A 10,398-nucleotide genomic window follows, 5' to 3' on the forward strand; every position below is an offset into this window, starting at 1 on the left:
GAGTTCCATAGTTTAACTAACTAAGCAATGGCTTTTAACTGTCCCAAATCTTCCAACATTCAACTTCATTGGATGTCCACAAATTCTAGTGTTATGAGAGAAAGAGAGAGGAGAGAAACTTTTCTCTATCCATTCAGAAACTTCCTTTTTCAACACAGGAAGGGTGTGGGTGATGGAGCAGGTGGGAACAGGGACCTTAGGAGTGGAGTCTGCTCCCCATCCACATTTTATGCCCACACCTTCCTTCGAATGCATGAAGGGCTTATTGTACAACACAACTGACACGTCATTTATGAAGACTGGTATTAGTAGTAGTGTAGGAACATTAGCTTTCTTAATTCCAAATTGCTTCTTGCTCAAAGTCATTTGCCGTTGCTAGCACCGAGATTAAATGCTCAAACAGTATCCAACTCGTCTTCCTTCTCTCTCACACACACCCTTTGTTTGTTTATAATTGAACATTTGTTTTCCACCATGGGAGAAAGATGGGTGTCTTTGCACCTGGCTAGGATAATGTATGTAGATATATTCCAAGGGCAGCTCTACCACTCTGGGCAAGTTCTACTTGAATTTCATTTCGCCACAAACCGCAGCTGAATCATTCTTCATGCAGATAGGAGAACGACTCTGGTAAACCATTTTTTAAAAACGTTCATCAAAATCAGGTGCTTGTTCCTGGCAGCAGTCCTGGCAAAGCAATGGCTATAACTAGGATTAAGAGTGAAATGAAGTTGGGGGTAGGAATGACAAAGAACAGGGTTTTTTATATTTCTTTTAATGACAAGCCCTTTGATAGTTTTTTCCCCAGGTAATCCCACTCTGTATGTGTATGTGTTTTCAAAACAAAAAACAAAAAAATCCCCACAACTCTATTGATTTCGAGCCATGACTCACATACAGCCCCTGTAAGCAAAAAAGATGAAGCTTTTAAAATGCAATCACCAAAACCAAACGGTTTTATTTCCCAACAACTTTGAGCTTCACTTTAAAGCAAATATAACGCGAATCACAATGCAATGGCGATTGATGTTTTTCATCAAAACCCAATTATCATTCCATCACGGCATAGACTATAATGCCACATTGGCCGAGCCAAGGCAAACACATTGCAAGCGCCTGAAAAATTTTGATCTGTGTTTTTTGGAATGTAACTGCTGTTATTAGTTCTCACAGACATGTTTGATCTTGTCGGGAGAACAAGCAAACATTAAGTGGAAGCACTTCTTTAATCAGGCACTTGCAGAAGTTAACTTTCGCTAATATGTTGAATATAGCAGGGAGGGAGAACCACTTTTGCAGAAAAACATGCAGAAGGGATTATTATTTAAAACACACACACACAACTACAAGCTTAGAAAAACTGTAACCCGCCAAGCCCAGTGCAGCACATCAGCTGTCTACAGTGGCCTGTTAGGTGTTTGAGAAATCTTCTGTATTTTCCTCCCTGTCTGGGACTGCAGATACAAGGAGATGGTTAACTGTTTGCTAGACTAGAGTAAGTGGGTTGCGTATGTTGTAATCAAACAAACATGGTGCAAAATGTTTTAAATTCAAAGTATCAGCAAGTAATACCATTTATTCCCCAGTATCTCTTGGTTCAGGTCTACATATTGTTGGCTTTTAGCTTCAGTTGACACTGCATATCTCTCACCACTGGCTACCAAATATTTTTTAAAAAACCAAATATTTGGCTAAGGGCATAATATACTACATGTAACAAAGCAGTTTAGCACTGCCCTTGCTGTGTACAACAGTAGTGGCAGCAGCAGGGTATAGGAAACTTATCTTTCCCCATCCTGTTTTGTTTCAGTATGTTCATTTTTGTTGTTTCGCAGGCTGGGATAAACAGGTGTGCTGGAGTTCGAAAGCATGTGTCAAGTATACAGTGAACATGCAGAGAAGTGCGGATGGGGTATCGAAAAAGATCAGGCGGAAAGGTGGACAAGAGCAGATATTTCATAGTGAGTTTCCATCATAGAACTGAATGTTACATAGCTTGAGAGTACTCAAGAATAGATGCCTGAATTACCGTTTGGGGAACCTGTGACTCTCCAGAGGTTTTGGACGCCAGCTCCTATCGATCCCATGGAGGCTGGGAGTTGGAGTCTAGCAATGTATTGAGGTCCAAGGGTTCCCTATCCCAACTCTAAAGTCTGCTAGACTGGTGACTGGGAGCAGCCGCCAGGACCATATAACACCTGTCTTAAAGAATCTACATTGGCCCCCAGTATGTTTCCGAGCACAATTCAAAGTGTTGGTACTGACTTTTAAAGCCCTAAACGGCCTTGGACCAGTATACCTGAAGGAGCGTCTCCACCCCCATCATTCTGCCCGGACGCTGAGGTCCAGCGCCGAGGGCCTTCTGGCGGTTCCCTCATTACGAGAAGCAAAGCTACAGGGAACCAGGCAGAAGGCCTTCTTGGTAGTGGTGCCCACCTGTCAGATGTCAAGGAATAAACAACTATCTAACTTTTAGAAGACATCCGAAGGCAGTCGTGTTTAGGAAAGCTTTTTTATGTTTTATGTTTTATTGTGTTTTTACTATTCTGCTGGGAGCCGCCCAGAGAGGCTGGGGCAACACAGTAAGATGGGTGGAATAATAATAATAATAATAATAATAATAATAATAATAATAATAATAATATAGCTCAAAGCTGTAGAAGGGAAAACATAAGGTTCATCCACAAAACCTGCACGCCTAAGGTCAAAATATCTTCAAAAGGAATTTGCTGTTCTCAGCAAGTGCCAGGTTATATCAACTCCTATCCTATAAGGAAAACACCCATTTCCTTTGCTATCTGGATTGCAGGTCACGCCTGCTGCTGGCAGTTCTTCCATAAGGGCAAGAAGATCTTGATCAACAAAAAACTGCCTTACAAAACCAGCTCCATGTAAACAATCTTTAGAGATCTGCATAAATCTTCAAAGTCAGCTAACCTACTTTCTTTGCTGTCATCCCGAAAGCAACGACTGGCTGAAATTCTGCAAAAGGCAGGCATGCTTAAATCCCACTGAAATCAGTGGGACTTAGGGTGCAGGCTTTTGAACACTTAAGTCCCATTGAGCTTAGTGAGACTTATTGCATACGCACTTATACCTTGAAAGCACATTCAAAGCACATTCCCTCCTCATAGAATTCTGGGCACTGTCGTTTGTTAAGGGTTGCTGGGAACATTAACTCTGTGAGGAGGAAACTGCGGTGCCCAGAATTCTTTGAGGGAAAGAATGTGCTTCAGATAAATATTCTTTAAAAGTATAGTGTGTACACAACTTTACTTCTGAATAGACAGATATAGGAGAAGACTATTTTGTTCATCCAGGCTTTTAAATTTCATTTCAAATCCAAAGTGTTACCCATTTCTGCTTATGCTGTCTGTTGCAAGGAAATGATTTAGACGAGGACTGGCATTTATTGCTTTTTGTTTATTTTAATTAATAAATATTGTATTTTCTAATAGTGCCTTGTTTGCAAGCTCTCAGGGGAATATGTACAGATGGACAGCTAAATAAATTATTTTATAAATACATAAAGGGTTGTGCTCCTAAGCATGTTACTATGCAGTTTAAGTCCACTGATTGCAATTGAAATGCACATCATTCACATATTTTAATTTTGTATACAAGATGGCATGACAAGAGTTGAGGTTTCGCAGGAAAGCAATTGTGGATGCCAAGATATTCCTGTTCTAAGTATTTGAGAATGTACCAGTATTTCAGGATGATTCATCTATAACTGATCTAGGAGCAGAGAAGCCTTGACCATTGCTCTTCTGGATTTTGAGCAGAGGTCTTTTACATCACCATTTACTCTTTCCTACTAGCAATTTTAGGGATTGAACATGGGACTTCTACATGCCCTACCACTGAACTAGGGCATGTTCTTTGATGACCTTCTCTTTGATGATTACTTGAAATGGCTTCCTTGGACCTCTTTTGATGTCTGGTGCTGTCAGAAGATGTAGGTCATGGTAGAGGAGCCCACAGTACGGCTCTTTCCCATGCCAACATTTGTGCCTCTTGGCATTGGGTGTGAGAAGAGGCAGTATCACCCTCCCATGCCACCCTGGCATCATTAGATCTAGGTCACATGGGAAGAGATAATGCTGTGGCTCTTTTCTCATAGTAGCACCCTACATTCTGGAATTTGAGGTATCACTGGTATGGAAAGATGTTGCATTGTGTATCCATGTGAATTAAACTTTCTGATGTTACTGAAGTGTCATAGCTGCAGCAATGGCACACAGGGCTCTGAAGACAGCATCACAAGCCTCAGTACTGTCTAGAACCAGTCACCATATTCTGCTGCATCTCAGAATCACTGCTACCAGTTCTCCAAGGTGATATAGGTCACATTGTTGAAAATCATGGGAGGGGAGAGTCCTCATGTTCTATTTGCTGGTTTCCCATGGGCAACTGGTTGGCCACTGTGAGGATGCAGGACTAGATGGGTCATTGGCCTGGTCCAGCAGGCTCTTCTTATGTTCTTATATCTCTATCTCTCCACCCCTACAGGACAATCTGCCATCAATTGTTCTATGGCAAGGATTGCAGGAGAGAGAAAGACCACCCCAAAGTCTGCCACAGGTTGACTATATCCCCTTCCTGCCACCACCAGCTTTCCTCTGGGAAAGATCCTGGTGGCTTTGTTGTTGTTGTTTGCTGTTTTCAATTCTGTGTCTACAGGGATCCTGGGAATTAAAGACTACTGGGAAGAGTGCTATGGTGTCATTCTGCCTGCCCAGCATGCCTAGTATACAGTGGTACCTCAGGTTAAGAACTTAATTTGTTCTGGAGGTCTGTTCTTAACCTGAGGTACCACTTTAGCTAATGGGGCCTCCCACTGCTGCCGCGCAATTTCTGTTCTCATCCTGAAGCAAAATTATTAACCTGAGGTACTATTTCTGGGTTAGCAGAGTCTGTGACCTGAAGTGTCTGTAACCTGAGGTACCACTGTATATACAGTGGTACCTCGAGTTACAAACGCCTCAGATTACAAATGCTTCAGGTTACAAACTCTGCTAACCTGGCATAGTTACCTCAAGTTGAGAACTTTGCCCCAGGATGAGAACGGAAATTGTGTGCCGGTGGTGTAGCAGCAGCAAGAGGCCCCATTAGCGAAAGCACGCCTCTAGTTAAGAACAGTTTCAGGTTAAGAACAGACCTCCAGAACAAATTAAGTTCTTAACCTGAGGTACCACTGTACTGAGAATGGGGTACATCATAGGGTTGTTTCGCAATTGTTGCACAGTGACTGGTGCATCACATGGGGAGGTTGGGGGGGCACCATAAATCACAAATGGTGTCTGAGGCAAATTATGCACATGCATTAACTGTTAGGGTATTGTAAACAAGATAACACAACATGGATACATTTAATCACTATTGCCTATTTACAGTCAAGCACTACCATACGTCAATATCATAATCTCATACTATATGTTTAATCACCTTTCTTCTGACAGGAATTGGGTGCCTTTAAAGCAGCAGATCTCTGGTCCACCAGCCTAAGTACACCCAGTAGGGGTCCTAATTTGGCCATTGCACCATTTTCCCTATTCCATGTCCACCTGCCCCATGGTTGACAACATATGTGATATCAGGTGTGGACATGTGTCTGAGGAGGAACAAATGATCTTCTCACAGTTGGTTGATGGCAGTTACCGAAGAACCTGTCTTTTTGTATTTTCATGTTTTATAGTTCTCTGGCTGCTGTGCTTTCTTTCAGCTTTAAGTGCATAGATGTGTCTTCCCCCACCTGGTGCCCTTCACATGTTTTGAAGTGCAATCCCCATCAGCCCCAGAAGCCACAGTCATGCTTACTTGGGGGGATGGGAACTGTAGTCCAAAATAGCTGAAGGGCACCAGGTTGGGAAAGCTAGCGTGGACTTATATCTACATCAGTATTAGTTCTGGTGTGACAGCTTCCAACAATGTTAGACTGCAGAATTGTCCTGTAAATCAGTTTTTCAGGTAGATGGTTGAAATAAAATTAAATCTGTGGCTCTGTGTTGCCAAATAAATATTCATCTATTTTATGAACCAGATTCTCACAGGCATTAAGGATTGTTCTCATTTACACCTGCATAAGGCTTCATTGCATCTTTGGAAAAGTATTACTCTGTGGCTTGGTCCCACAAGTCATTCTTTCACACAGCAAGTTTGATTTTCTTAATCATAATTAAATGCAAATAGAGTCATTAGTCAGAACTGGAATCCATAGTTGTCAAGCCTTTGTTTTCGATGTTTTCTGTTAACGTGGTATTTTATTAAATATCTGCTCGCAGTACACATTCTAGCAAATATTCATTTTCTTCCTGGAAGGATACTTCCTGTCATTAGCGATCAATTAGAGAGCTGTGGGAGGCAATAATAATAATAATAAACAGAAGATAAAATCCTTAGAACAGACTAGCATATGCAACAGACTGAAATGCCTGAGGATACAGAAAAATGTTTGTAAGGCAGTGACAGCTGGTGTCCACTGGGATTTTGGACTACTTGCAGGCCTGAGAACCAACAGAATCATAGACAAAATGTATGATGAATCATTATTTTAAAAGCTCTTGCATAGAAGAAGTCGAGGGTGTATGAAACAATTGACAGAGGAATTCCAAAGAAATGACAGAGGAACTATAAAGTGAGTGGTTTATTCAGGGAAGAACCGGAAATGCAGGGACATCTACATACTTTTCTTCCATGGCTTCGCTGACTTCTGAAGAAGCAACTTTCCTGCCAGTCCTTTGCTCCTCTGCCCATTATTATTTCCGACGGTTATGCCACCTGTAATTGCACAGAAACAACAAAACATCAAATGTGCTCCTTGCTGAACTGCAGGTACAAACAGTAATGATATAATTAAGCTCCGCAATTATGAAATTAAAATGTGCCATTTTTTACTGAAAGCTCGCAACAACTTAATTTCCCTCATTAAAACACTTAAGAAAGGAAATGTGTGGATTGGATATTCTGGGTTACAGAAAGGTTAAGGCTTCTGTTGTGGTTTATTAATAACCATGATAAGACGGGAGAGGCCTTTTCAGTACATATTTTGCTGTAATCGTGCAGGCAAAACTGTGTAAAAAACAGTATGCGTGCCGTAATTTGGTGCTACATAGAATGGTATTCAGCCAAGTTTTACTCATTGAAATTAAGGGACCTAACTTACCGTATTCATTCATTTCTGTAGGGTCCACTCTGACTATAACTTAGCAGAATACCACACACACTTCTCAAAAACTATGAGCCTTTTCACATGTCCAAGTGAATGTGCATATAGCAGGATTATGCCCATTTATGAATGTAGATCCCTCTTCACCTGCACATATGCATGGTAGGTGACATTGTGAAACAGTCTACAAATTGTACACGTGTATCCTCCTTCACTTTCACATGGGCAGAGCTCAAGACCCCACTAAAGTACATTTTTTAAAAAAAAGTCCAGAAGTTGAAAATTATACATGGATGCAGAAATGTGTCTTCACCCTCATGCACACTCAACTCTGTAAATATCCTGCAAAAAATATAAAATATAAATAAATGCTTAAACATAAATGTATGCATTTTCTGCCTTTTTGTTCTAATAACTTCCATAGCACAGTTGGAAGGTTGGAACTACAGTGGTACCTCTGGTTGTGGATGGGATCTGTTCCGGAGCTCCAGTCGGATCCCAAGGTTTCTGCAACTAGAGGGACTGTGCAAGTGCGTGGTGTGGGAGAGCGCTTCTGCACATGCGCGTGGGGCAAAACCCGGAAAAATACTTCTGGGTTTGCTGCGTATGTATCCTGAAGGATACGTAACTGGAGGCGAACGTAAGTAGAGGTACCACTGTACTGCTGGTTCTGTGTGTTGTGTGCGGTAGTGGCGCCCACCCTTTGGAACGCCATCCCACCAGATGTCAAGGAAATGCACAACTATCTGACTTTTAGAAAACATCTGAAGGCAGCCCTGTTTAGGGAAGTTTTCAATATTTGATATTTTATCACTTTATTACTATTATTAGATATTCTGTTGTGAGCCACCCAGAGTGGCTGGGGAAACCCAGCCAGATGGGTGGGGTATAAATAATAGTAATAGTAATAGTAATAGTAATAGTAATAGTAATAGTAATAGTAATAGTAATAACAGGTATCAAACCAAATCAAACTAAAGCTAGGGACTGGAGAGGAATTTGTTTGTTGTCTGTTTGTTTGTTGAGGTGGTTTTTTTTAATTGAACCCTACTGGAATCTTGTAGATATGCCAATAAAGGTTTGAGAATCTGAGAATCTGATTGTTTCGAGGCAATGCACAATAAAAACCTGCAGAAAACAAATAAAAGCACAAAAAAACTGATACGTTTAAAGCAATGTGCATATTTGAAGAAATTTGCAATAAAACACTGGTTGATTTTCATGAAGACTTTTTTCCCCCTTTAATGCAGATTGATGTAGCAATGTGGAGAACTGAAGATTGGGAAAATGAGAAACTGAGGGAAACTGAAATTGACGGATTTGTCTATTGACGGATTTGTCTATTGACGGATTTGTCTACCCTAGTTGAACTTCAAGATTTTAAAACTAAAGGTATCAGGGGAAAGGATTATTTAACAAGCGGTCTTTCCACAGGTTCCCATGCTTTACGTTTGTTTTTTGCTCAGTGGTCTAGAAAAGCCTTTCCCAAGCTTGAGTCCTCCAAATGTTGTTGGGCTATGACTCCCACCATCCTTGACTCTTTGTCACACTGGCTGAGGCTGATGGGAGTCCAACAATATTTTGAAGGCACCAGACTGGGAGAGTCTGCCAGTGGGATAGACTCTGAATTGCTCCCTCCTTTCTTATAAAAATCACTTGCTGGCAGTGTCGTTCATCATGACAGATGAACCCAGAGTGGAATTGCAAGCTGTACAATCCTGAAAGTTCAGAAAAATAGGCTTCCACGGCATCAGCTGGCTGTAATTTAGATTCTTTTACAGATCTCTTCGGGACTACTAGAGTCTTCATTATTTCCTCCAGTAGGAAAGGAGAAACTATTTTTATGCAAATACAGACTTCAGCAGGGGTAAAAAAAAATAAAAATGCTATCAATCTTCTTGGTTAGCAATAGGTGATTTCTTCTTTCATGTTCAAACGAGCTACAGCTTGCTTCACCTATTTTCTGTTTCTGGGGCTAAATTGTGTAATAACAGACTTAGTTCCCACAAATGAAAGACATGTTTCTAACTAGGAGTCTAGCTCAGAGGTAGAGTTCCTGGATTTGCTGCTAAAGGAGCAGGACGTTGTTTGAGGAACAGGGACTGCACTTTGATTTGGTGGCGCGCTTCCAGCAGTGACAAATGTTGATCGACTCCTGGGTTGCACTGCAATTCATTTGAAATGGAGGGATTTCTCTCCCCCCCCCCCTTCTTTTTAGTTCAGAATAAATTGAACGACTGCTTTAATATGGTTTGCCACTGAAGTCCATTTCCTGGCGCTCAGTGATAGACATGACACGGCAACAGTGGGTGTTAACATAGCTCATGGTGAGATTTCTATACAGAAATTCGGTCAGGCAGCAGGGAGTGTTGGCATGGTCTTTTCATCATCCATTCTCCCGTAGTCTAAAAGTACCGTAAATGCAACAGATGGAGGAAGCAGGAAAAAGTGGTTCTGCAGTATACAGGTACTTCCCAAAGTTTAGACACATGGAACTCAATACCTGTGGTGGTGGGAATAGGAGGAAGTGGGTGGGTGGGCCTTATCTTTTGATCATGGACTCAGAAATAGCCAAATAAAACTGCTTTAACTGTAGGAACATGGGAAGCTGCCTTATGCTGAGTGAAACTTGTCTAACTCAGTATTGTCCACACTGATTGGCATCAACTCTACAGGGTTGCTGCCTGGCGACATTCCCAGTCCAAATTGGAGATGTCAGGGATTGACTTGCATGCAGAGCAGATAACATGGTCTGGTTATCCACCACTTGGACTACTGCAATGCGCTCCACGTGGGGCTACCTTTGAAGGCGACTCAGAAACAACAACTAATCCAGAGTACGGCAGCTAGACTGCTGACTGGGAATGGCTGCCGGGACCATATAACAGCGGTCTGAAAGGATCTACACTGGTTCCCAGTACGTTTCCGAGCATAATTCAAAGTGTTGGTGCTGACCTTTAAAGCCCTAAATTGCCTCGGCCTTGTATACCCAAAGGAGTGCCTTCACCCCAGTTGTTTAGCCCAGACACTGATGTCCAGCTCCAAGGGTCTTCCAGCAGTTTCCCTCACTGTGAGAAGCAAAGTTACAGGGAACCAGGCAGAGGGCCTTCTCGGTAGTGGTGCCTGCCCTATGGATAAACAACAATCTGACTTTTAGAAGACATCTGAAAGCAGGCCTGTTCAGGGAAGTTTTTAATGTTTGATGGTTTAATATGTTTTTATATTTTGCT

General features: G+C 41.7%; 1 long non-coding RNA gene across 1 annotated transcript; it reads left to right on the plus strand.

The window, feature by feature from the left end:
• Window positions 1-595: 595 nt before the first annotated feature.
• LOC308596383 lies at window positions 596-5,900 on the plus strand. The gene is made up of 3 exons (XR_014012506.1): window positions 596-630; window positions 1,836-1,961; window positions 5,463-5,900. It is a non-coding gene; the product is annotated as an uncharacterized lncRNA (long non-coding RNA).
• Window positions 5,901-10,398: the final 4,498 nt, after the last annotated feature.

Source organism: Podarcis bocagei (assembly GCF_964188305.1).
Source record: "Podarcis bocagei genome assembly, chromosome: 10".
In the NCBI taxonomy this organism is placed as follows: Eukaryota; Metazoa; Chordata; class Lepidosauria; order Squamata; family Lacertidae; genus Podarcis; species Podarcis bocagei.